The following is a 23,638-nucleotide window of genomic DNA, read 5'->3' on the forward strand; positions in this document are numbered from 1 at the left end:
CGTTGGGCTTCCGCTTGAAGGTTGCCGAGTACATGTCGTGTAAACGGCGGTAAGTGGTGAGAGCGTGTGTGAAGAAGTACACCCCTGCAGGGTTAACATCATCTATTCGAATAGCTGTGTCCGCGGAAAAGGACTTCTAGGTTGCCTGTACAGTTCATAGACAAGTGAAAGTGGATACTCTAAAATACGCAAGATAAGCGTGAGTGCTATGGATGGCGTTCTCGTAGGGAGGCGGGAGCGGATCCATAGTGGTGTATTGATATGGTGAATATGTGGACTCGTGTGCGCCACCTCAAAAGAGTTACTTGCAGTCGTAGTTCAGGATAGCCACCGAGTCAAAGCTGGCTTGCTGCAGTTAAACCCCACCATCCCCTTTGTTGATAATGATGCATATGTAGTTAGTTCTGATGTAAGTCTTGCTGGGTACATTTGTGCTCACGTTTGCCTATTTTATGTTTTTGCAGAGAGACTTCAGTCTCACTAGTAGTTTCGAGTGGACTTCGATGTTTAGCTTGTTACCTCAGCTACGATCTTGTGCCCTCGGCAGGATCTGGTAGACAGTCAGGCTTCTCAGCCTTTTTCATTTATAGATGTCTGTACTCAGACATGATAGCTTCCGCTTGTGTTTTGACTTGTATGCTCTGAATGTTGGGTCATGAGACCCATGTTTGTAATATCTCGCTCCTCGGAGCCTATTGAATAAATACTTGAGTCGTAGAGTCATGTTGTGATGCCATGTTGTATTTGCACATATCGTGCATATTGTGTGTATGTTATTGAAATGCTTGGTATGTGTGGGATCTGACTATCTAGTTGTTTATCCTTGGTAGCCTCTCTTACCGGGAAATGTCTCATAGTGCTTCCACTGAGCCATGGTAGCTTGCTACTGCTCCGGAACACTTAGGCTGGCCGGCATGTGTCCTTCTTCGTTCCTGTGTCTGTCCCTTCGGGGAAATGTCACGCGATGAATACCGGAGTCCTGTTAGCCCGCTACAGCCCAGTTCATCGGAGTCCTGCTAGCCCAGTGCTACAGCCTGGATTCACTCGCTGACGACCGACACGTTCGATGTTGGGTCATGGATGCCTGTCCCTGTAAGTTTGTGCCACTTTGGGTTTACGACTAGCCATGTCAGCCCGGGCTCCTTATCATATGGATGCTAGCAACACTATCATATACGTGTGCCAAAAGACGCAAACGGTCCCGGGCAAAGGTAAGGCGACACCCATGGGAATACTGTGCGTGAGGCCGCAAAGTGATATGAGGTGTTACATGCTAGGTCGATGTGGCATTGAGTCGGGGTCCTGACACCTTCACACCCATAACACCAACGAATGCCAAGAACTCAGAGCTGTGCGAGGAGGACGTGTCGGTCAATGCCCCGAGCGCAACGATCGGGGTTACGACCGAGGCGGAGGAAGAGGTGGAGGACGATGGGATGACCATGGCCCTCGCCAGGGGTGGCGTGACTGGCCTCGCGAGGACCGCTGGCAGGACCAGCCTCGTGAGGGGGCTTGGAGGGATCAGCCTCGTGAGGATCGCCCGCAAGGCAACGCAGGCCTTCCTCCTCTGCCACCACCACCAAGAAGGAATGACGACCATCATCACGACGAGGGGGCTGGGGGCTTCCAGGAGCCGTGTGCTATCGCTTGCATCTTGGGCGGTGCCCAGGCCCCAGCCTCTTAGCGCATCTTCAAGCAGTTTGTTTGCGAGGTGAATGCAGTCCTCCCCAAGCTCGAGGCCACGCGCCCTCTCAGGTGGTTCGCGTGCGCCATCACGTTCAGCTCAGCGGATCAGCTCAAGTGTGCGGCAACAGCCGGTGTCCTCCCAATGCTCTGTTCTCCAGTCATCAGCAATGTGCAAGTTACCAGGACCCTCATTGATGGTGGTGCAGGGCTCAATGTTCTGTCTGTCGAGACGTTCAACAATCTCCAAGTGCCATATGATCAGCTTCAGCCAACCGAGCCTTTCTCGGGAGTCACTGATGGTTCCGCCACTCCGATAGGGCAAGTCTGCCTCCCTGTCACCTTTGGAAAGCGCAAGAACTATCGTACCGAGCTCATCGACTTCGACGTTGACCACATTCGCCTGTCGTACAATGCCATCCTCGGGTATCCAGCCCTGGCCAAGTTCATGGCGGTGACCCACCATGGTTACAATGTTCTCAAGATGTCGGGAAGCGGCGGAGTCATCACAGTCCCCTGTGAAGAGAAGGAGGCGGTGTGCTCTCTCGAGTGTGCCTTCCAAGCCGCATCGATTGAGGACCCAGAGAGCAAGAGTGGAAACCTTCCCGAGGCAGCTCCCAAGAAGAAGAAGACATCACCCAGCTCAAGGCCTCAGGAGACAGTCACCTCCGGTGGCACCGCGCTAGGATCTGCGCCCATCCAAGGGGCGCCTCCCTCCATCACATAGGAAGGCGCGCCCGGCGCTCTCCTCGGGCAAGGCTCAGGGGCTCTCCCCTGGAGGGCCACTGACTTTGCCAAGATCATGAGGGAGGCGCTGGGGCACCACTTGGAGGCGTTCTTCGCGGCACGTTTCCCTCAAGAAGGCATGAAGCAGGGAGGGACCAACCCTTAGGAGCTCATCACCAAGGTCACTCAGGAGCTGTAGGAGTTGAGAGTCATGCACGGCGACTGCCGCCTACCCGGCATAGCCCCCCATCCAGGTGAGGATGGTGGGTTGCGCGTCTGCATCGACTACCCAGGGCTCAATCGAGTCGCGCCTCAGGAGCGCTTCTGGCCTTCGCGCGTGGGACGTTGCGAGGGTCCACCTCATAGCTACATTCGCATGCCTTTCGGCCTGCCGAACGCGGCTGCTGCTCACCAGAGCCTGATAAGGAGCATTCTGGAGGCTCAGGTGGCCAGGCACCGCGCGTTCCTGGAGGAGATGGAGATGGACCTTGTTGAGCCGCCCGGACCTCCAGAGTCTCCCGAGGCTCGGGATTCTGAAGGCTCGTGAGGATTGGCTTCTTCACCGCGCATCGTCAGCTACTCCAACACTTGCTCTACAATGATATCAGGTGACATCTTTCGAGTTTCATTTCAGCTGGGAGCGCCCTCAGGGCTGCATCATTCCAAGGTCGCGTGGCTCCGTCCCTACAGCATATATCCGTTTTGCTTATGTCTTTAGCTTACCTTGTTGGGGGCGCCCCTCGGGTTGCATCATCCCCAAGCCGCTCGGGCCTGACCCAGTGGCATGTGTCTTTCCTGCATCTATCTAAGTTGGTTTGCCATTTCATGCTCAACTTTCCTATGATTATAATCTCTCGCCCATCGCGGCCCCTTCTTCTCCTTCATGCAAACCGCTTGCATGTTAAAAGGGGGGCGCTTGAGCATCGCGAATCAGGAGCTCTTACTGGCTCTCCAGCCCTCACCCCTTGGCCTTGTCCACGGCATCGCGACCTGGCATACCAATGGCGGCTGAGCTAGCTCGAGGGCCGGGACCTGAGGACGTAGAGCGTTTGCATCTAACCGCCTTGCAGGAACACCCAGCCGCCCAAGGTTCAAGATCAGGCACAAGCCGCCTAGAGGTAGGGCCTCGTGAGTCCCGCGCTGGCTCACGAGTGCCCAGATACACCTCGTCTAGCCCTACCGTGCCGGCCACATGTCAAGGCGGGGCTGTACATGCCCCGAGGGCTCCTCCCGGAGGGGGGACCCTCTCACGTACCAGTGGAAGCACCATGCTCCGTGCTGGCTGACAACACTACCGAGGAGCGGCTATGCCCGTACACATATGGTAGCGCTATGCTCCGCGCTGGTGATAAACAACTGAGGGCAGCCCATGGCTATATCAACCTTAGGTAGCCCAGAGCTCAATGTCTGGCCTCATCGCAATGCCTCCCCTCGGGAGCGCTGCACGAGGGGGCTGGACACGGGGGCTACGCCCGGGTCATGTTCGAGCGCACGCCACCCAGCCAGGTCCCACGGACCTGGTCGTCGCGCGCCCCTCCCCGAGCGGAGCCAAGGTGTGAAGACCGTTTGAGCGTCAAGGGAGACTCCTGAGCATCACGACTCAGGAGCCTAACTGGTCACGTAGCACCTCACTCCTTAGTTCCGAAAGGCTAACGGCGGTTGAGGTATGCGCGGGGCTGGGCCCTGCTGACGTAGAACGACAAATCCACTCATACACCCCCTCCCTATTTGTTGTTTGTGCATCAAGGGGGGACTCCTGAGCATCGTTACTCAGGAGCCTAACTTGCCACGTAGCCCCACACTCCTTAGTCCCGACCTGGTGATCCGGTCGGGGCTAACGGCGGTCGAGGTATGCGCGGGGTCGGGCCCTGCCGACGTAGAACACAAAGAAAATAGGAGGGAAACCGCAAAGTCTAGCAAATTCAGAAGCAAATATTACAGACCATAAACTGTTTTCATGATACCAAACACAAGTTTAAATGCCTCCACGAGGCATGATACATGTTGCAGGAATTGGAGTAGGAAAGAAGCCGCAAGATCACCCTTGGGTAGTGCCGCCGCTTGTGGTGGAGTTGCGCTTGTCAGCCCCACCCCACGAGGCCGAGGAGCCAGCTGCACCTCATTTGGGCGCAATGTTGAAGGCGCGGAACTTCGCCAGCAAGGCCTCCGCTCGGCCCTTCACAGCCTCGGCAGCAATGGCGGAGCGCTCGGTATCCACAGGTTCCAACAGGTCGTCAAGGTTGGTGTTGGGGTTGCGGAGGTAGGCGTGGCTGAGGATCCGCGTAAGCGCTGTGGAGGAGAGGACGCGAGCTTCAACCTCGGCCATGGGGCCGATGCGGGTCACGACCTCCTCAAGCGCCTCGACCAGGAAGGGAAGCAGCTTGGCGGGGCCCTCCATGGCTCCGGCCAGCGGCTTCTCCAGACCCTCTTCATAAAGCTTCTTCAGCGCCTTGCGAGACCTCACCTCAGAGTTCGTGAAGATTGCACGGTCCTCGGCCAAGACCTTCGCCTTGGTGTCCAGCTCAACCCTCTCCGCCTTCAGCGCCTGCTCCAGCGTCTTCAGCTAACCACGATCAGCTGAGAGTTCGGCGTCGCGGTCCCTGATGGCAGCCTCCCAAGCCTTCATCTCCTCCCCTTCGCCTGACGGTCATGAACCTCCTTGGCGATCTCATTACACAGGCCTTGCAGCTCGGCCTCCAGCAACTTGCAGTGACCCTGGGCAGTTGAAGCATCCTTCAATGTCGCGTCGCGAGCGGCTATGGCCTGGGAGGTGGCTTGCTTCTCCTCCTCAGAAGCCGTCACAGCCTGGCTCAGCACCGCTCGGACAGAGGCGTCAGAGCAAACCCAGCCAGAGACCAGCTCTAGGCACCCGGCCACCAGGCGGGGGTCGGCGCCCTGGAGATCTTCTCGCAGCTGGCTCAGCTCATTAGCAGCATGATCCAAGGCAGCGGAGGAGGCAGAGGAGACGGGAACCGGCGGAGTAGGTGGAGAAGATGGCAGCGTGATCATGGCTTGAGAGGCCGGGGCCTCCTGAACCTTGGCAACAGCGTCAAGCGCAGGCGCCTCCAGAGTCAGCGGGGCCACGAGGGCTGGCTCCCCGCTAGAGCGTCCCTCCTGGCCTCGCGAGGGCGATTGGGCAGGGGAAGTGCAAGCCCCGCTACCTCCCTTTCTTGCAGACGAAGGCACGACCACAATGGATGAGCTTGCCTCGAGTGGGGCCGCTGAGTCCCCCTTCAGCCTCTTCACCGCAGGCGGCGGCCTACCCAAAAATGGAGGATGTCAAGCAACGATGGCAAAAACAAGAGTAAAATAGAGTTCGAGCACTTACTGGTCGGCTGCCGCGGGTTCCAACGGCGTCCGGCCGAGCTTGAAGCCCGAGAGCCTCCTGCGGGGCTCACCTCGGGAGGTCCGACAGCAGAGGAAGGTGCACTAGAAGGGCTGGAGCTGGCTTTGGGCAGCACCAGGGCTGGAGTAGCCCCTCGGGAGATCAGCCCAGACATGTCCTTCTTCGGGATCAAGGGCGGGTCCTCTCCCCCTTGTCTGGCGCCGGCTTCATCATCGTCAAGCATTGAGTGGAGGGCGCTGGACCTGCGCCAGGGGGAAGTCTTCCCCGTCCCCTTGGCGGTCACCTCCGAGTCGTGCTCTTCCTCCTCCTCCTCATCTTCCTCCTCTCCCCCGCCGGAATCATCAGAGGACAAGTCCACTATCCCCGTCGCCGCCTGGCCCTCAGGAGCCTCCACCGGCACCAGACCGTCTGCATCGAAGGTGGGCATGGCGTCCACCACCCGCTCCCAGTCGTCGCAAAGGAACAAGGGGACCGGAGCGCCCTCCGGGCTTGCCACGTCCTCTCCGACTAGGAAGCGGAGAGCTGCAGACAGATCCTCGTCGGCCAAGTCCTCTGAGCTCAGACGAAGGACGGCGTCCGCATCCTCGAGCCTCCACAGCGGGCGCGCCCCCGTGCGCCAAGAACTCCCTCAGGAGAGTGGCCTCGGTCAGCTTCGCCGGCCTCAGGTCAGCGTTCATCTTCTCCAGCACTAGCTTCGCCCGCCGATCGTCAAGCTTGGCACGAGACCACGCCCCGACGGTCTGGGGCTGCCCCATGGGCAGCGCCAGTCAGGAGTTGGTGCATCCGGCATCCATCATGACCCACTTGCTCCGGAAGCCGTCGGCCCTCTTCCCGGCCTTCGATATGGCATTGGCTTTGGAGTACGCAACAAAGCCTGCGCACGCCGAGATGTTGGCGCCAGTGACTCGGAGAGAGAAGAAGTGGCGCAGCAAGGCCACAGAGGGCGTCACCCCGACGCGTGCCTCGCAGTAGTAGGCAAAGATCGACAGGAGGAGAACAGAGTTGGGGTGGAGGTGTAGAGCATGCAGATTATACTAGCGGAGTACGGCAAAGAAGAACTCAGAGAAAGGACGCACCAGACCAGCAATGACGATGCTCATAAAGAAGGGATAGAAGGTGCTCCCCTTGTCCTCCGGCTGCGCGGAGTCGGGCCGGAGCGCAGTCTTCCACCTCTCGCTGCCTTGCGCCGCCGTCATCAGGCGCGTGAGGGCGAGGTTCTTCTCCATCATGTTTGGGTGATCCAGAGCCGGCGAGTACCAGGCCGGTGGAGCCCCGGTCGCGGTCTTGCGGGGCGCCATTGCTTGCCGGAGGTGAAAGGATGAGGCGGATCTGGAGATTTCAGAAGCAGGAAGGCAAGAGCAAGAAAGGGGATCTGAAGCAAGGCGAACAAGAAGCAATGAAGGTGAGCCTAACCCGGACCAGCCTTTTGTCAGACGGGCAGTTGCCGAGGCAGCATGGGGAAGCGGAGATGCCCACGTCCATTCAACTGCCACGCGGCGCCCAAGGCCGTATGCTGTTGGGGCCCGCAGCACTCCGCACTTGCCCTTTAGCTTCTCTGCTAAGCCAAGTCCGAGCACACCTTGGGCCCGGGGGCTACTGTCGGCGTTCTAGGAATGGGGGTCCTCAGACTTGCCTGCTTGCGGCCTACGGCGTGGCTCAAGTGGTGGCCCAGTACGGCCCATCTTCATCAACTCAAGCTCAAGACCCTCGTGAGGGGCCAAGCCTCGCGGGGCGGACGACGCAAGGCTTCCTCAGGAGCGGCCTCACCAGGCAGGCTCACGAGGGGGCAGAGAGATCAAGGCAAGGGTACCTCGCGAGGTGCTCATGACGCAAGCCATGACGATCGACACCAGGCGGGCGCCGGCCTGCACAGAGTCCTTGTTTCCTCTTTGGTGCAAAGGGGGCAAGCATAGGCGTGGAGTACCGAGGCATCAGGCAAAGGTTACCATTTCGGTGCAACGAGACCAAGACCAGCAGAGTGGCGAGATGGAGGTCACCGTGGAGCCCAAGACAGCGTCATCACCAGTGCCTTTAGCAGCCGAAGACCAACTTTAGTTAGGATAACTTGTACTAGATGTTTCCCTTCAAAATGGCCGTTGTTGGCGCCCTTCCCGCTCAATATTTGGGAAGAGGACCAGGGCCTCTATAAATAGGGATAGCCACCAAAGTAGAGAGGCATCTCATCGAGTTCTCACCAGACCCAGCGGCGATCGAACTCACCCAGGTAATTCATCACACCAGCCCAAGAACACCTCTCGCAAGGCTGTTCTTCCCCTTGAACTGTTCATCATCAGCCCCTGAGGCAATCCACCACACCACACACTGGAGTAGGGTATTACACCACAACGGTGGCCCAAACCAGTATAAATCTTGTGTCCCTCGTGTTGTTCATCGTGTAGCTTAGATTCTCAGCGAGGCATTTGGACGTGGATTGGTAGGGGAGAGATCTTCGCGCGCACCCCAGAGTTCGAACCTTAATGGTTTTGCCGGAACCCCACATCCGACAGAATTATCAATTTGGTTTGGCCTACTAGATTGATCTTTCTTGCAATGGGAGAAGTGCTTAGCTTTGGGTTCAATCTTGCGGTGTCCTTTCCCAGTGATAGCAGGGGCAGCAAGGCACGTATTCTATTATTGCCATCAAGGATAAAAAGATGGGGTTTATATCATATTGCATGAGTTTATCCCTCTACATCATGTCATCTTTCTTAATGTGTTACTCTGTTCTTATGAACTTAATACTCTAGATGCATGCTAGATAGCAGTCGATGTGTGGAGTAATAGTAGTAGATGCAGGCAGGAGTCGGTCTACTTGTTGCGGACGTGATGCCTATGTACATGATCATGCCTAGATAATCTCATAATTATTCGCTTTTCTATCAATTGCTCGACAGTAATTTGTTCACCCACCGCAATATTTATGCTATCTTGAGAGAAGCCACTAGTGAAACCTATGGCCCCGGGGTCTATCTTTTATCATATAAGCTTTCAATCAACTTTTATTTGTATCTTTACTTTTCCAATCTATATTATAAAATACCAAAAATATATTTATCTTATCATACTATCTCTATCAGATCTCACTTTCGCAAGTGGCCGTGAAGGGATTGACAATCCCTTTATTGCGTTAGTTGCGAGTTCTTTGTTTGTTTGTGTAGGTGCGTGGGAATTTTGAGAAGCCTCCTATTGGATTGATACCTTGGTTCTCAAAAACTAAGGAAAATACTTATTCTACTATTGCTGCATCACCCTTTCCTCTTCAAGGAAAACGAACGCAAGCTCAAGATGTAGCAAGAAGGATTTCTGGAGCCGTTGCCGGGGAGGTCTTCGCTCAAGTAAAGACATACCAAGTACCCATCACAAACTCATCTCCCTCCCATTTACATTATTTTCCATTTGCCTCTCGTTTTCCTCTCCCCCACTTCATACTTGTCGTTTTATTCGCCCTCTCTTTCCCAATCTTCTCCTCTCTTTCGCTTGCCTTTTTCCTGTTTGCTTGGGTGCGGATTACTTGTCGCCATGGCGCAAGATAATACCAAATTGTGTGATTTCTCCAATACCAATAATAATGATTTCCTTAGTACTCCGATTGCTCCTCTTAATGATGTTGAGTCTTGTGAAATCAATACTACTACTCTGAATCTTGTTATGAAAGATCAATTTGTCGGCCTTCCTAGTGAAGATGCCCCTACCCATCTAAACAACTTTGTTGATTTATGTGATATGCAAAAGAAGAAAGATACGGACAATGATATTGTTAAATTGAAGTTATTTCCGTTTTCCCTTGGAGATCATGCTAAAGTTCGGTTTTCGTCTTTGCCTAAAAATAGTATTGATTCTTGGAACAAGTGCAAAGATGCTTTTATCTCTAAGTATTTTCCTCCCGCTAAGATCATCACTCTTAGGAACGATATTATGAATTTTAAACAACTTGATCATGAGCATGTTGCCCAATCTTGGGAAAGAATGAAATTGATGATTCGCAATTGCCCTACTCATGGTTTGAACTTATGGATGATCATACAAAAAATTTATGCCGGATTGAATTTTGCTTCTAGAAATCTTTTAGATTTGGCCGCGGGAGGCACATTTATGGAAATCACTTTAGGAGATGCTACAAAACTCCTTGATAATATTATGGCTAATTATTCTCAATGGCATACCAAAAGATCTTCTAGTAAAAAAGTGCATGCTATAGAAGAAATTAATGTTTTGAGTGGAAAGATGATGAACTTATGAAATTGTTTAATACTAAGAGTGCTCCTCTTGATCCCAATGATATAGCTTTGTCTACTTTGATTGAGAATAATAATGAATCTATGGATGTGAATTTTGTTGGTAGGAATAGTTTCGATAACAATGCTTATAGAGGAAACTTTAATCCTAGACCGTTCCCTAGTAATTCCTCTAATAATTATGGAAATTCCTACAATAATTCTTATGGTAATTTTAATAATATGCCCTCTGATTTTCAGAATAGTGTGAAAGAATTTATGATATATCAAAAGAATTTTAATGCCTTGCTTGAAGAAAAATTGCTCAAAGTTGATGATTTGGCTAGGAATGTTGATAGACTCTCGCTTGATGTTGATTCTTTGAAACTTAGATCTACTTCTCCTAAGCATGATATCAATGAGTCTCTCAAAGCAATGAGAGTGTCCATTGATGAGTGCAAAGAAAGAACTGCTAGATTGCATGCTAAGAAAGGTTGCTTTGTAAAGGCGTGTTCTTCTAGTTTCCACGAAAATAATGATGAAGATCTTAAAGTTATTGATGTGTCCCCTATTATATCTTTGTTTTGAAATATGAATGTTAATAATGATGGGACTGGATATGAGTCAACTTTAGTTAAAAGGCGTCCCAATAATTCGAAGTTTTTAGATCTTGATGCTAAATTTGGTAAAAGTGGGATTGGAGAGGTCAAGACTTTAAACAGCATTGAACCCTCTATCTTGGATTTCAAGGTATTTGATTATGATAATTGTTCTTTAGAAGGTTGTATTTCCTTGCTGCAATCCGTTGTGAATTCTCCTCATGCTTATAGTCAAAACAAAGCTTTTACCAAGCATATCGTTGATGCCTTGATGCAATATTTTGATGAAAAACTTAATTTGGAAGTTTCTATACCTAGAAAACTTAATGATGAGTGGGAACCTACTATAAAGATTAAAATTAAAGATCATGAGTGTTATGCTTTATGTGATTTGGGTGCTAGTGTTTCCACGATTCCGAAAACTTTATGTGATATTCTAGGTTTCCATGATCTTGATGATTGCTCTCTAAATTTGCACCTTGCGGATTCCACCATTAAAAAGCCAATGGGAAGGATCAATGATCTTCTCATTGTTGCAAATAGAAATTTGATGCCCGTGGATTTTATCGATCTTGATATAGATTGCAACCTTTCTTGCCCTATTATTCTTGGTAGACCTTTCCTTAGAACGATTGGTGCGATCATTGATATGAAGGAAGGGAATATTTGATTCCAATTTCCATTAAGGAAAGGCATGGAGCACTTTTCAAGAAATAAAATCAAATTACCTTATGAATCTATCATGCGACCTACTTACTAATTGAATGCCAAAGATGGCACTACTTAGATCTATCCTCGCTTTTATGCCTAGCTACGGGCGTTAAATGATGGCGCTAGTTGGGAGGCAACCCAATTTTATTTTATTTTTTTGTTTTTTAGTAATAAATTTTGCATCTAACTTCTGCTTAGATATGTTTTTATGTTTTAATAGTATTTGTGCCAAGTAGAACCTATAGGATAACCTATGGTGATAGTTAATTTGATTCTGCTGAAAAATAGAAACTTTGCAAGCACGAATTTAGTTTTGTTAAATCACATAAACTTGATTTTAGGTTGATTCTTTTTGCTGTAGATCAATAGACAAATTTATCAGGACTTCCTATTTTGGTAGGATTTTTAGAGTTCCAGAAGTATTCGTGGGTTACAGATTGCTACAGACTCTTCTGTTTTTGACAGATTCTGCTTTTTGTGTGCTGTTTGCTTATTTTGATGCATCTATGGCTATTATTAAGTGGTATGAACTATAGAGAACTTGAAATACAGTAGGTTTAACACCAATATAAATAAATAATGAGTTCATTACAGTACCTTATGTGGTGGTTTTTCTTTCTTTCACTAACGGAGCTTATGAGATTTCCTGTTGAGTTTTGTGTTGTGAAGTTTTCAAGTTTTGGGTAAAGATTTGGTGGATTATGGAATGAGTGGCAAGAGCCTAAGCTTGGGGATGCCCATGGCACCCAGGATATTAAAGAATATCCAAAATCCTAAGCTTGGGGATGCCCCCGGAAGGCATCCCCTCTTTCATCTTCGTTTATTGGTAACTTTACTTGGAGCTATATTTTTATTCGCCACATGATATGTGTTTTGCTTGGAGCGTCTTGCATGATATTAGTATTTGCTTTTTAGTTTTCCACAATCATCCTTGTTGTACACACCTTTTGGGATAAGACCACTTGATTAGAATTTATTAGAATACTCTATGTGCTTCACTTATATCTTTTGAGCTAGATAGTTTTTGCTCTAGTGCTTCACTTATATCTTTTAGAGCACGGCGGTGGCTTAATTTTGTAGAAATTGCTAGTCTCTCATGCTTCACTTATATTATTTTGAGAGTCTCTTAGAACAGCATGGTATTTTCTATGGTTATAAAATTGGTCCTAGAATGGTAGACATCCAAGTTGGGTATAATAAAATCTATCATAGGAAGTGAATTGGATGCTATGATCAATTTGATACTTGATAATTGTTTTGAGATATGGAGGTAGTGATATTAAAGTCATGCTAGTTGGGTGATAATGAATTTAAAGAATTCTTGTGTTGAAGTTAGCAAGTCACGTAGCATGCACATATGGTTAAATTGTGTAACAAATTTGAAACATGAGGTGTTCTTGGATTGTGCATCCTTATGAGTGGCGGACGGGGATGAGCGGTGGTCTTTTCCTACCAATCTATCCCTCTAGGAGCATGCGCGTAGTGCTTGGTTTTTGATGACTTGTAGAATTTTGCAATAAGTATATGAGTTCTTTTGACTAATGTTGAGTCCACGGATTATATGCACTTTTACCTTTCCATCATTGCTAGCCTCTACGGTACCGTGCATTGCCCTTTCTCACCTTGAGAGTTGGTGCAAACTTCGTCGGCGCATCCAAACCTGTAATATGATACGCTCTATCACACATAAACCTCCTTATATCTTCCTCAAAACAGCCACCATACCTACCTATTATGGCATTTCCATAGCCATTCTGAGATATATTGCCATGCAACTTTCCACCATTCCGTTTATCATCATGACACACATTACTATTGTCATATTGCCATTGCATCATCATGTAGTTGACATCGTATTTGTGGCAAGGCCACTTTGCATAATTTTTCATACATGTCACTCTTGTTTCATTGCCCATCTCGGTACACCGCCGGAGGCATTCATATAGAGTCATGTCTTGTTCTAGTTTTCAGTTGTAATTCATGAGTTGTAAATCAATAGAAGTGTGATGATCATCATTACTAGAGCATTGTCCCCAAAAAGAAAAAAAAAGGAAGGCAAAAAAAGGCCGAAGAAAAAAATGGAAGGGAAAAAAAGAAGAAAGGCCAAAAGAAAGGCCCAAAAAAGAAAGAAAAAAGAAAAAAATAGAAAATAAATAAAAAGGGGGGCAATGTTACTATCTCTTTTTCCACACTTGTGCTTCAAAGTAGCACCATGTTCTTCATATATAGAGTCTCATATGTTGTCACTTTCATATACTAGTGGGAATTTTTCATTATAGAACTTGGCTTGTATATTCCTACGATGGGCTTCCTCAAAATGCCCTAGGTCTTCGTGAGCCAGCAAGTTGGATGCACACCCACTTAGTTTCTTTTGTTGAGCTTTCATACATTTATAGCTCTAGTGCATCCGTTGCATGGCAATCCCTACTCCTCATGTTGACATCAATTGATGGGCATCTCCATAGCCCGTTGATTATCCTCGTCAATGTGAGACTTTCTCCTTTTTTGTCTTCTCCACACAATACCCATCATCATATTCTATTCCACCCATAGTGCTATATCCATGGCTCATGCTCATGTATTACATGAAAGTTGAAAAAGTTTGAGATTATTTAAGTACGAAACAATTGCTTGGCTTGTCATCGGGGTTGTATAATTTGGGAGCATTTTTGTGTGACGAAAATGAAGCATAGCCTAACTATATGATTTTGTAGGGATGAACTTTCTTTAGCCATGTTATTTTGAGAAGACATGATTGCTTTGATTACTATGCTTGAAGTATTACTATTTCCTATGTCAATATGAACTTTTATTTTGAATCATTTGGATCTGAACATTCATGCCGCAATAAAGAAAATTACATTGAAAATTATGCTAGGTAGCATTCCACATCAAAAATTCTGTTTTTATCATTTACCTACTCGAGGACGAGCAGGAATTAAGCTTGGCGATGCTTGATACGTCTCCAACGTATCTATAATTTTTTATTGTTCCATGCTATCATATTACCCATTTTGGATGTTTATGGGCTTTACTTTACACATTTATATCATTCTTGGGACTAACCTACTAACCGGAGGCCCGGCCCGTATTGCTGTATTTTTTGCCTATTTCAGTATTTCGAAGAAAAGGAATATCAAACGGAGTCCAAATGGAATGAAACCTTCCGGAGCGTGATTTTTGGAACGAACGTGATCCAGAGGACTTGGAGTGCAAGTCAAGAAGCAGCCGAGGCGGCCACGAGGGTGGAGGGCGCGCCCACCCCTACAGGACGCGCCCCCCTATCTCGTGGGCCTCTCGGGCGGCTACCGACCTACTTCTTCCTCCTATATATACCCACGTACCCCAAGAACATCAAGGGAGCCAACGAAAACCTAATTCCACAGCCGTAACCTTCTGCATCCGCGAGATCCCATCTTGGAGCCTTCCCCGGCACTCCGCCGGAGGGGGAATCGACCATGGGGGCTTCTACATCAACACCATAGCCCCTCCGATGAGTTGTGAGTAGTTTACCATAGACCTTCGGGTCCATAGTTATTATCTAGATGGCTTCTTCTCTCTTTTTGGATCTCAATACCATGTTCTCCTCGATCTTCTTGGAGATCTATTCGATGTAACTCTTTTTGTGGTGTGTTGTCGAGATCCGATGAATTGTGGGTTTATGATCAAGTTTATCTATGAGAAATATTTGAATCTCCTCCCAATTCTTTTATGTATGATTGAGTTATCTTTGCAAGTCTCTTCGAATTATCAGGTTGGTTTGGCCTACTAGATTGATCTTTCTTACAATGGGAGAAGTGCTTAGCTTTGGGTTCAATCTTGCGGTGTCCTTTCCCAGTGACAGCAGGGGCAGCAAGGCACGTATTGTATTATTGCCATCGAGGATAAAAAGATGGGGTTTATATCATATTGCATGAGTTTATCCCTCTACATCGTATCATCTTTCTTAATGTGTTACTCTGTTCTTATGAACTTAATACTCTAGATGCATGTTGGATAGCAGTCGATGTGTGGAGTAATAGTAGTAGATGCAGGCAGGAGTCGGATTTCTTGTTTCGGACGTGATGCCTATATACATGATCATGCCTAGATAATCTCATAATTATTCGCTTTTCTATCAATTGCTCGACAGTAATTTGTTCACCCACCGTAATACTTATGCTATCTTGAGAGAAGCCACTAGTGAAACCTATGGCCCCTGGGTCTATCTTTTATCATATAAGCTTTCAATCTACTTTTATTTGGATCTTTACTTTTCCAATCTATATTATAAAATACCAAAAATATATTTATCTTATCATACTATCTCTATCAGATCTCACTTTCATAAAGTGGCCGTGAAGGGATTGACAACCCCTTTATTGCATTGGTTGCGAGTTCTTTGTTTGTTTGTGTAGGTGTGTGGGACTTTTGAGGAGCCTCCTACTGGATTGATACCTTGGTTCTCAAAAACTGAGGGAAATACTTACGCTACTATTGCTGCATCACCCTTTCCTCTTCAAGGAAAACCAACGCAAGCTCAAGACGTAGCATGAGCCGACATGTGTTTCCTCCAGCCAATGATGATTTTACACGTGGAAAATCCCCATTGGTCGGGGCTGTTAACGGGTTATCGGATCCAAAACCGGACCCGATAGCTTAACGTTGTTCCGTTATGGTGGATGCCACGTGTTGGTCACCCTTGACAAAAGCACTTCTGTGACGCGCGATTCATCGTCATGGAAGTGGACACTTCCGTGATGATAATTTTGGTAATGTCATGGAACACTTCTACGATAGCACAGGTATGACTATCTTGATTCTATCATAAAATCTTCATGGATGTACATGCATGACAGAAAACGTGACCTACTATGACAAACACGTATCATCACGGAAGTGTATTTTTTTGTAATGGTGGTCGTCGCGCCAACTATTGCCTCTACAACTATCGCTAACGCATAGTGATAATGTAAAGCAATCACATGGTGTTTGCACTTCATACAATAAAGAGACAACCATAAGGCTCCTGCCGGTTGCCGATAACGTTTACAAAACTTGATCATCTCATAAAATAACGTATGTCACATCATGTCTTGACCATATCACATCAGAACATACCCTTCAAAAACAAGTTAGACGTCATCTGCTTTGTTGTTCAAGTTTTACATGGCTGCTATGGGCTTCTAGCAAGAACCGTTCTTAACTATGCATCAAAACCACAACAGTGTTTCGTCAAGTTTGTTGTTTTAACCTTCTTCAAGGATCGGCCGTAGTCAAATTTGATTCAACTGAAGTAGGAGAAACAGACACCCGCCAGTCACCTTTATGCAAAACTAGTTGCATGTCTATTCGTGGAACCGGTCTCAAGTGCATGGACATGTAAGGTTGGTCCGGGCTGCTTCATCCCACAATACCACCGAATCAAAATAAGATGTTGGTAGTAAGCAGTATGACTATCACCGCCCACAACTCTTTGTGTTCTTCTCGTGCATATCATCTACGCATAAACCTGGCTCTCATACCACTGTTGGGAAATGTTGCATGGAAAACAATAAATTTTCTATGCACACGCAATGATCTATCCATGGAGATGCATAGCAATGAGGGGAAGAGTGTGTCTACGTACCCTCATAGACTTTAAGCGGAATCGTTTTACAACGCGGTTGATGTAGTCGTACTTTCTTCGGGCTCAACCGATCGAGTACCAAATGTATGGCACCTCCGTGTTTTGCACACATTTAGCTCGGTGACGTCCCTCGTCTTCTTGATCCAGCAAGACATCAAGGAAGTAGATGAGTTCTTTCAGCACGACGGTGTGTTGATGGTGATGATGAAGTGATTCTCGCAGGGCTTCGCCTAAGCACCGCGAGAATATGACCGGGGGTGTAAACTATGGAGGGGGCGCCACACACGGCTAATAATTGATGTTGTGTGTTCTAGGAGCCCCCCCCCTCCTACATATATATAGGTGGGGAGGAGGAGGGAACAGCCAGGGGCGCCCCAAGTAGGATCCGAATCCTACTTCGGGTTTCCCCAAGTGGCGCCCCCTGCCTTGTTTCACCGGGGAAGAAAAGGGAATTGGGAAGTGAGAAGGAAGGGGGGCTAACCCCCTCTTTCCCTTCTCCCACTCGTCCTCCTTCCATAGGGGGGCGCGCCACCCCTTGTGGGATAGTGTACTCCCATCTCATGGCCCATATGGCCCATATATTCTCCCCGGGGATTCTGGTAACCCCTCCGGTACTCCGATAAATACCCGATACACTCCAGAACACTTCCGGTGTCTGAATACTATCGTCCTATATATCAATCTTTACCTCTCAGCCATCTCGAGACTCCTAGTAATGCATGTGATCACATCCGGGAATCCGAACAACATTCGGTCACCAAATCATATAACTCATATAATACAATATCGTCATCGAACGTTAAGCGTGCGGACCCTGCAGGTTCGAGAAATATGTAGACATGACCGAGACACCTCTCCGGTCAACAACCAATAGCGGAACCTGGATGCTCATATTGGATACATATTCTAATCGAAGATCTTTATCGGTCGAACCGTTATCACAACATACGTTATTCCCTTTGTCTATCGGTATGTTACTTGCTCGAGATTCGGTCGTCGGTATCTTCATAGCTAGTTCAATATCGTTACCGGCAAGTCTCTTTACTCGTTCCATAATACTTCATCCTGCAACTAACTCATTAGGCACTTTTTGCAAGGCTTCTTATGATGTGTATGTTAGGGAACATAACATGCAATTTCAAAAAAATCCTACGATCACGCAAGATCTATCTAGGAGATGCATAGCAACGGAAGAGTGCCCCCTGCCCCCGTATATAAAGGAGGAGGGGAGGAGGCGGCCGGCCAAGGGATGCACCAAGTGTGGGGAGTCCTACTAGGACTCCCAGTCCTAGTTGGATTCCCCCTTCCTTTCCGGAGAAAGGGAGAAGGGGAAAGAGGTGGAGGAGAAGAAGGAAAGGGGGGGCCGCGCCCCCACCCTAGTCCAATTCGGTTTGGGCTTGGGGGGTGCGCACCTCCACCTGGCCGCTGGCCTCCTCTCTCCACTAGGGCCCATGAAGGCTCAATAGTCCCCCAGGGGTTCCGCTAACCTCCCGGCACTCCGAAACTTATCAGATACTTCCCGAAACCATTCCAGTGTCCGAATGTAACCCTCCAATATATCAATCTTTACCTCTTGACCATTTCGAGACTCCTCATCATGTCTGTGATCTCATCTGGGACTCCGAACAAACTTCGGTCACCAAAACACATAACTCATAATACAAACCATCATCGAACATTAAGCCTACCGACCCTATGAGTTTGAGAACTATGTAGACATGATCAAGACACATCTCAGATCAATAACCAATAGCGGAACCTGGATGCTCATATTGGCTCCTACATATTCTACGAAGATCTTTATCGATCGAACCACACAACAACATACGTTGTTCCCTTTGTCATCGGTATGTTACTTGCCCGACATTCGATCACCGGTATCTTCATACCTAGTTCAATCTCTTTACTGGCAAGTCTCTTTACTCGTTCTGTAATGCATCATCCCGTAACTAACTCATTAGTCACATTGCTTGCAAGGCTTATAGTGATGAGCATTGCTGAGAGGGCCCAGAGATACCTCTCCAATACATAGAGTGACAAATCCTAATCTCGATCTATGCCAACCCAACAAACACCTTCGGAGACACCTATAGGGCATCTTTATAATCACCCAGTTATGTTTTGACGTTTGATAGCACACAAGGTGTTTCTCTGGTATTCGGAAGTTGTGTAATCTAATAGTCAGAGGAACGTGTATAAGTCATGAAGAAAGCAATAGCAATAGAACTTAACAATCATTATGCTAAGCTAAAGGATGGGTCTTGTCAATCACATCATTCTCTAATGATGTGATCCCGTTCATCAAATGACAACACATGCCTATGGTCAGGAAACATAACCATCTTTGATCAATGAGCTAGTCAAGTAGAGGCATACTAGGGACAATTTGTTTTGTCTATGTATTCACACATGTATCAAGTTTCTGGTTAATACAATTCTAGCATGAATAATAAACATTTATCATGAAATAAGGAAATATAAAATAACAACTTTATTATTGTCTCTAGGCATATTTCCTTCAGTCTCCCACTTGTACTAGAGTCAATAATCTAGTTCACATGGCCATGTGATTTAACACCAACAGTTCACATTTGTATGTGATTAACACCCATAGTTCACATTGCCATGTGACCAACACCCAAAGGATTTACTAGAGTCAATAATCTAGATCACATTGCTATGTGATTAACACGCAAATAGTACTAAGGTGTGATCATGTTTTGCTCGTGAAAGAAGTTTAGTCAACGGGTCTATCACATTTAGAGCCGTATGTATTTTGCAAATATTCTATGTCTACAATGCTCTGCATGGAATTACTCTCAATAGAGTCGTCTGGATCGGTCTAAAAGCTTGCATCAACGTAACTCTTTACAACGAACTCTTTATCATTTCCATAATCGAGAAATATTTCCTTAGTCCTCTTAGGTAACTAAGGATAACTTTGACAGCTGTCCAGTGATTCACTCCTAGATCACTATCGTACCCCCTTGCCAAACTCATGATAAGGTACACAATAGGTCTGGTACACAGCATAGCATACTTTATAGAACCTATGATTGAGGCATAGGGAATGACTTTCATTTTCTATCTTCTGTCATGGTCGGGCTTTGAGTCTTACTCAACTTTACACCATGTAATACAGGTAAGAACTCCTTCTTTGACTAATCCATTTTGAACTCTTTCAAAATCTTGTCTAGGTATGTACTCATTGAAAAATCTTATTAAGTGTCTTGATCTATCACTATAGATATTGATGCCCAATATGTAAGCAGCTTCACTGAGGTCTTTCTTTGAAAAAACTCCTTTGAAACTCTCCTTTATGCTTTCCAGAAAATTCTACATCATTTCCGATCAGCAATATGTCACTCACATATACTTATCAAAAAAGTTGTAGTGCTCCCACTCACTTCCTTGTAAATACAGGCTTCACCGTAAGTCTGTATAAAGCCATATGCTTTGATCACCTTATTAAAGTGTATATTCCAATTCCGAGATGCTTGTACCAGTCCACAGATGGATCGCTGGAGCTTGCACACTTTGTTAGCACCTTTAAGATTGAAAAAACCTTCTGGTTACATCATATACAACTCTTCTTAGAGATATCCATTTATGGAATGCAGTTTTGACATCCATTTGCCAGATTTCATAAAATATGGCAATTGCTAACATGATTCGGACAGACTTAAGCATCGCTATGGTTGAGAAAATCTCATTGTAGTCAACACCTTGAACTTGTCAAAAACCTTTTGCGACTAGTCGATCTTTGTAGATAGTGACACTACCATCAGCGTCTGTCTTCCTCATGAAGATCCATTTATTCTCAATGGCCTACCGATCATTGGGCAAGTCCACCAAAGTCCACACTTTGTTATCATATATGGATCCTATCTCAGATTTCATGGCCTCAAGCCATCTGTCGGAATATGGGCTCATCATAGCTTCTTCATAGTTTGTAGGTTTGTCCTGGTCAAGTAATATGACTTCCAAAATAGGATTACCGTACCACTCTGGTGTGGATCGTGCTCTGGTTGACCTACGAGGTTCTGTAGCAACTTGATCTGAAGTTTCATGATCATTATCATTAGCTTCCTCTCCAGTTGGTGTAGGCATCACAGGAACAGATTTCTCGGATGAGCTACTTTCCAAATTGAGAGTAGGTACAATTACCTCATCAAGTTCTACTTTCCTCCCATCACTTATTTCGAGAGAAACTCCTTCTCTAGAAAGGTTCCGTTCTTAGCAACAAAAATCTTGCTTTCGGACTTGTGGTAGAAGGTGTACCCAATTGTTTCCTTAGGGTATCCTATGAAGACACATTTCTCCGATTTGGGTTCGAGCTTATCGGGCTGAAGCCTTTTGACATAAGCATCGCATCCCCAAACTTTAAGAAACGACAGCATAGGTTTGTTGCCAAACCATAGTTCATAGGGTGTCATCTCAATGGACTTTGACGGTGCCCTGTTTAAAGTGAATGTAGCTGTCTCTAATGCATAACCCCTAAATGATAGTGGTAAATTGGTAAGAGACATCATAGATCGCACCATATCCAGTAAAGTGTGATTACGACGTTCGGACACACCATTACGCTATGGTGTTCCAGGTGGCATGAGCTGTAAAACTATTCCACATTGTTTTAAATGAAGGCCAAACTCGTAACTCAAATATTCTCCTCCACGATCAGATTTTAGAAACTTTATTTTCTTGTTACGATGATTCTCCACTTCACTCTGAAACTCTTTGAACTTCTCAAGTGTTTCAAACTTGTGTTTCATTAAGTAGAGATATACCATATCTACTCAAATCATCTGTGAAGGTCAGAAAATAACGATACTCGCACGTGCCTCAACACTCATCGGACTGCATACATCGGTATGTATTATTTCCAATAAGTCATTAGCTTGTTCCATTGTTCCGGAGAACGGAGTTTTAGTCATCTTGCCCATAAGGCACGGTTCGCAAGTATAAAATGATTCATAATCAAGTGATTCCAAAAGCCCATCAGCATGGAGTTTATTCATGCACTTTACACCAATATGACCTAAACGGCAGTGCCACAAGTATGTTGCACTATCATTATCAACTTTGCATCTTTTGGGATCAATATTATGAATATGTGTATCACTACGATCGAGATTCAATAAACCATCAACATGGGGTGTATGACCATAGAAGGTTTTATTCATGTAAATAGAATAACAATTATTCTCTATCTTAAATGAATAACCGTATTGCAATAAACATGACATATTCATGCTTAACGCAAACACCAAATAACATTTATTTAGGTTCAACTCTAATCCCAAAAGTATAGGGAGTGTTCGATGATGATCACCTCAATCTTGGAACCACTTCCAACCTACATCGTCACTTCACCCTCAACTAGTCTCTATTTATTCTGCAACTCCTGTTTAGAGTTACTAATCTTTGCAACTGAACAAGTATCAAATACCCAGGGGTTACTACAAGCACTAGTAAGGTACACATCAATAACATGTATATACAATATACCTTTGTTCACTTTGCCATCCTTCTTATCCACCAAATATTTGGGGTAACTCCGCTTCCAGTGACCATTTCCTTTGCAGTAGAAGTACACAGTTTCAGGCTTAGGTCCAGCTTTGGGCTTCTTCATTGGAGTGACAACTTGCTTGCCATTCTTCTTAAAGTTCCCTTTCTTTCCCTTTGCCCTTTTCTTGAAACTAGTGATCTTGTTTAACCATCAACACTTAATATTTTTTCTTGATTTCTACCTTCGTCGATTTCAGCATCACAAAGACCTCGGGAATCGCTTTTGTCATCCCTTGCATATTATAGTTCATCATGAAGTTCCAGTAACTTGGTGATGGTTACTAGAGAACTCTGTCAATCACTATCTTATCTGGAAGATTAACTCCCACTTGATTCAAACGATTGTAGTACCCACACATTCTAAGCACATGCTCACTAGCTGAGCTATTCTCCTCAGTCTTTTAGGCGAAGTACTTGTTAGAGGTATCATACCTCTCGACACAGGCATGAGTCTGAAATACCAATTTCAGCTCTTGGAACATCTCATATGCTCTGTGGCGTTCAAAACCTTTTTGAAGTCCCGGTTCTAAGCCGTAAACCATGGTACACTAAACTATCAAGTAGTCATCATAATGAGCTAGCCAAACGTTCATAATGTCTGCATCTGCTCCTGCAATACGTCTGTCACCTAGCGGTGCATCAAGGACATAATTCTTCTGTGTAGAAATGAGGATAAACCTCAGACCACGGACCCAGTCTACATCATAGCTACTATCATCTTTCAAATTAGATTTTCTAGGAACATATAAAAAAACATAGGTGAGCTACAACGTGAGCTATTGACTTACAACATAATTTGCAAACACTAACAGGACAAAGTTCATGATAAATTAAAGTTCAATTAATTAAATTACTTAAGAACTCCCACTTAGATAGACATCCCTCTAGTCATCTAAATGATACGTTATCCAAATCAACTAAACCATGTTCGATCATCACGTGAGATGGAGTAGTCTTCAATGGTGAATATCACTATGTTGATCATATCTACTATATGATTCATGTTCGACCTTTCGGTCTCTAGTGTTCCGAGGCCATATCTGCATATGCTAGGCTCGTCAAGTTTAACCCGAGTATCCTGCATGTGCAAAACTGGCTTGCACCCATTGTATGTGAACGTAGAGCTTATCACACCCGATCATCACATGGTGTCTCGGCACGACGAACTATAGCAATGGTGCAT

This window comes from Triticum dicoccoides, chromosome 7B, assembly GCF_002162155.2.
Source record: "Triticum dicoccoides isolate Atlit2015 ecotype Zavitan chromosome 7B, WEW_v2.0, whole genome shotgun sequence".
Taxonomy (NCBI): Eukaryota; Viridiplantae; Streptophyta; class Magnoliopsida; order Poales; family Poaceae; genus Triticum; species Triticum dicoccoides.